Here is a 5,564-nt window from a genome sequence, read left to right on the forward strand (position 1 = left end):
CTATTCGCGGGTATTCGCATTTATTCGCGTGGAATTGCGGGCTTTACTGAGCAGCAGACCGTCTTCATTCGTGCGCAAAGTGCGATCTTGCAAAGTCTAGATTTTAATTTACGTGCAGGACGCGCGTGAAAAATTCCTTATCCACGAAGCCAATTTCTCAAAAACTGATCCGGTGACCCTCCCTTTTTAGTGCAAAAAATTATTCAGCAGCAAAAGCGGAATGTATGTGCGAAATTGTAAAAAAAAAGCTGTGGAGTGAAATTTTTCCAACTTGGAAATTTCCGTTTTTTAAAATTCAAGCAAAATCTACTCCACAATTTTCTTTTTATAATTTCCTCTGTTTGTTCTTCTGTATGTAATAAAAATATTATTATAAAAAAAAAAAAAAATGGGGTCACCGGCTAAGATAGATGCAATTGATGGTAAAAAGTGGGTCAAGTTTGTTGCTATGCAACACAACAGTGCACCTTTAATTTATGACTTGAACACAATGAAAAGTACAGTGGAAAGTTACCTTAAAAAAAAAAAATAGCACAGCCATTCAAAACAATACAGTTCCAAGCCTGAAAAATCGCACTAGGTTGTAAAAGTCTCAAAAAAACAGAAAACTGTTTTGAGCACCTTAAGCCATAAAACGTAGCAGGTGAAATAAAATATTCCGTTATAATATATTCAATTTTATTCAGGCGAAGTAATCTGCCGACAGTATAAATAGTCTTATGAATGCGAGCTAGTGACACTTAAGTAAAATGCTTTCAAAATTTAACGAATGCTCAAATACCACGAGTATCGTCAATCTTTACTTGCTCAGAATTTCATACGAAAAGTCAATTATCATATGAGTGACCATGAGAAGATTAAGAGCGCGCCTATTAACTTGCACTTTATTCCAAATTACAAATTATCGATAAATTAGCCTGCCTCAGTTAATCAGGTCAAGAAACTTCCTTAGTGATATAACAAGCCGAGAAGTTAAAAAATCTTAACCCTGAACATAAAATTATTATTATTATTATTTCGTCAATTTTAGGGCTTTATCATAATTCAAAGACTATACCATCTCGTCTTAGCCACAAGTGTACTTTTGGGCCGTCACAATTAATTGACACTTCCACACATGTTTCCTAAGATGTTATAAAAGTATCCAGCTGTTCTCTTTAAAAGACCGGGTTCTTTTTATTTGTTTCCTTCTTTATTTTATTTTATGTTATTTATGTTTTTGTTTTTGTGTCTATTTCAACTTAACATAGGTCAAGTCATGTGGCGCATGCTAAAATATACGTCTAACCCGTAAATTGAAATTTGACGACGGATGGTCAAATATTTGCATTTTTAACGTACTTTGAAAAGCTCTCGCGTCGCCCACAATCATTTACCCAAAGAAATTTTTACAGGAATCTGTAGACCATCCTTCTGCGATTCAAGCACCAGAAGCTTAATTCATTTGAAAGTTTCGCACATGGTGAAATTTAATTATATTCACGAAGTACTTTTAAGTGAATGAAATTCATGTCTTCGAAATTTAATTATTTTGCGCCCAAAAAGACAACGCAACATTCCCTAAAATCAACCCAGTACACATTTAAACATTGCACAAAAATATTTGAGTGTTTTAAAGACGGAAGAATGGTGTGGTTTTGCATGAGAGGCTCTCAAACCTGTTTAATAAAATGGTGCGTCGAATGACGATTTTAACGGCATTTGGTAATTTGCATATTTCTTTGAAATAAAAGGATATTTTGCCAAAAAAAGTATCCAGTAGTTTTCGTCATGCCCTAGCCTATCTACCATAAGAATATGAGCGAAATCGAATTTTCGACTCTTGCCGCGAAATTAAGAATTTGTCTGATTTTTACAGGTAGGCACTCTTAAGACTTTGAAGGGGCCCATGCTTGTTTCGCGATTACAGAATTGGTCACTTATCCCCGAACTGAGCATTATAAAATAATTTAAAAGCACATTTGAAGAGGGAAAAGTCTTCTGCCAATTTTCAATTAACAATGAATTACAGTTTGTCCAACTAATCAACATTTCGTAGGGCGCCGATTGGTAACTTTTTGGAAACAGCTAGTTCTGTGCTTTTAGTGATCGCTTTATTAATTCTCAGTTTGTTTTCTTTCTCATTTTGGTGACACTTCAAGGCCTCCGAATAAGAGCTGTGCATTAATATTGTTTCGTTTGGGGGAGCTCTCAATGCGACGTCACAGTTCGAAATATTTACCAAAGGCACGAACACCTATTAATGCTGTTTTCAATCTTGATATTTTCTTTACGCTTTTAGTCTCTTAGCTATAACATTTCCTTAAAAACTATTTTATATTACTCCAAGAACTGGAAAGTTGACATCATTTTCAAAATGCTCTATATTTCATCAATCTGTCTTTAATTTGCGTTTACACTTCATTTATATTCCGCAATTGCATAGTGTCAGGTACATCATCTAGGATTGCCGGGATTAAGAATACCTGCTCAGACCAGGCCCCTCCTTATTTTGGGTGAAAAAAGAAGAAATGACTGAAGGAAGAAAAGCCGGCAGGGCAAGTAAAACTAAATCGGGCCCTCCCCTTAGCTCAAAGTCTGGATCCGCCACTGCTGCTGGTCCGTCTGTTAGTACCGTAACTTACGTGCCAGACGTTTGGTGATTCAGGCAGTTCTGTATCGCAGAAAGAGTTTCAAAAATTCAAATGATTCGTTGCGTTAAAGTTTCTTTTTTATTGTCGACACAACAGCCCTCGAGCAATGAGCACGTAGGAATTCTGTCTGATGTGGCTAAACAGGCACACGAGCGCCCAAGCATAAATAGAACCAACATACCGTGCGGCACGAAAGTTTTGCTGGAGTTGAATTTGACGGACGCCTTTTTTTTTTTTTGTAGTGTGCGGGAACAAGTTTTTGCTATTGTGATTGACCGGTTTTTCTTGCTGGGTATTAATTTTTTGTGATTTTCAGGTCACCTTTAATTTGGATTACAACAGACCATTTATTTTAGTTCTATTTCTCAACATTAACCTACAATGCACACATCAAGTGAAACAACAGGCAAAGATGAAACACACGCCAATCAGTGTCACCCTCTTACAATTACATCTTGCTTACAGGGCTTAAGTGTGGCTGATAGAACCTTCAGATGATCCTTTTCTGTAGAATTTTTTAGACACCTGTAGCGAATCAACGGCAATTCCATCATTTTATTTCTGAAGGTTTTGTTTGTTATTTCATCGCTTTCATTCTGAACGTAAGAGACGTTTTAAGTAAATTTCATCGACCGAATTCTGCATGTGATGCTTGTGTGAAAAATATCGCCAGCGGAGTAAATGGGATCGCGGAAAAAACCGCCGAATATTGCAAAACTTGGAACCCGCAAAAATTTCATGCTGCACGGTAAGCAGAGATAATTGGTGCCTTTTCTTATTAAAAAAAGGTTCTCAACAAAAGGCGCTAAATAATCTGGCACCTTATTGTGTTTGCCTATGTTGCTTATGCTCATGAGCTAGCAAGAGTAAATCAGCCTTGCTATACACGCATAAATACTGAACAGGTAGGTCTGAGTTTCCATGTAACTGTAGGTTGGTGTTTCAATGGAAAATGGACGTGTGGTTTCGATCAAAATCCGGATCCAGCACAACAAACAAAGCAGAATCAATTCATTTTCTTAAAATTTATTTACATGCATTTTATTGTACGCAATTTAGTTTGTGCATGTTCGTGATCAATATTCAGATTTTTGTCCTTTCTTTCTTTTTTTCTTTTTTTCGTTTTTTTTTTATTTTTTATTTTTTTTTTACTGCCATTAATGATCGCAGAGGCTGACCTCGTAAAATGCTTTAATAATCCTTAATAAATGTGCGCGACCCTAAAACAATCTTATAGCTGCATAGAAAACAACTTTTTTTCATTTGGAGAGAATCACACAGATCTCAAACAGTTACATCACAGTGAACTGGTCAACAAAATGCTTATTTTCACTAAATAACTGCCCAAAAATTCTCATCCTTGGTTATGGAGAAAACTGCTCACAAATATATCCCAGCCGCACATCACATTCTAAGTCATTCCACTCTCCATTATATCCCCTGAAGGTATACCGCAATATGAAGTGTCCGTATCGCACTCCGAGCCTAAAGCTTCCCTTCAATATATGTCCACAGTGTTGATTACCGTTGCTGTTGTTAGGGTTACTACCTCCCCAGTTGGTGTCGTTTCCTAGAGGGCCTCCATCCGTCCAGATCCACTCTCCCTCCTTCACCTGATCACTTAGACCGATCCAGTAGGTCACTGCATATGCCGTGAGGAAAGTCCTTGTAAGGAATTCGTTCTCCTCTGCGGATTCGATCTTCACTAGCTGTGCTCCGAGACTAAGGCAGTTTGCCTGCGCGTTGTTCCAGGTCTCTGGCACAGTTAATACTCTGTAACAGGAACCACAAAGTGAACCTCCACCGGGAATGAAGTCTAAAGGAAGAAAATAAAATTCATTTATTATATGGCTAGTTCCGTGAGCGGGCACGATGAACTCCGTCTCGATCAGTAACCACGCAAAAAAGAAAGAAAGAAAATAACTGGGCCAATTGCCAGCCATCTTGATCTCAGCTTGGTTAATGACCCATATGTCTTTTTCCCCTTATCTCGACGGCTATCCGTCAACAGAGAACACAAACTTTCATTTTAAATCACTGTGTTCGCACAAATAAAAATTATTTTCTAAACCGTTATAGGGACTTGCTTAACAAAACAACCACAGAAAAATTTGGTTAGTAATACACGACGAGCCAGTATAACGCAGACATGTTTAAAATATTGTTTGTTACGAAAACGATAACGGTACTTTAAGAGCGCGAAAAATGTGTTAAATTGATGTAAGATTAGCCTGGTTTTATTTCAGTTTCGGAATATGATGTTATTTGATTAAGGTTCAAGTCTTTCTCCGTGGAAATAGATATGTCAATACCTTCATTGCACTGTTTCCCTCCATACCCCTTACGGCAGTCACATCTATATCCCTTATCGGTAAACCCTACTTGACAGGAGGTATATTTCCCCGGACAAGGTTTGCAATGGCAAGCATTCTGAATTTAAAGAACAAAAACAAACAAAACAAAACAAAAAAGAAAGAAAGAAATTCAAGTTAGTGATAAAATTACAGGGATTCGAGCGTTCCATTTTAAAATATTTTCCAATTGACATTGAAAAAGCAGCTTGAGATAAGTGAATTGAACAGCAGGAAAGAAAGTGTTCAGTTATAAAATATTTTCATATTATCGAAGCCAGTTTGATCGTGATGCCCTTTCACATTGTTTTGCCTAATTCCTCGTTAGTCTTTAATTGCTCACACCCAAGAGAGATGATGGGAAGGATCAAGAATGGCAGAGTTTATCACCCATACAGCCCTTTTTCCCACGGTAATATCTCTCAAGTTATTTCTGGATCACTCCCAGGAGGGTCCAGGTATAGACAATCCTGTGACATAACACGGATTTTGTTAACGAACGTAGACAGACCAAGCACCCAAGTGTAAGCTGGTGGGAAGATACACTTCCGTGTCATGCAAAGGATATCAATTCAGTCTC

This window comes from Orbicella franksi, chromosome 3 (assembly GCF_964199315.1).
Source record: "Orbicella franksi chromosome 3, jaOrbFran1.1, whole genome shotgun sequence".
Taxonomy (NCBI): Eukaryota; Metazoa; Cnidaria; class Anthozoa; order Scleractinia; family Merulinidae; genus Orbicella; species Orbicella franksi.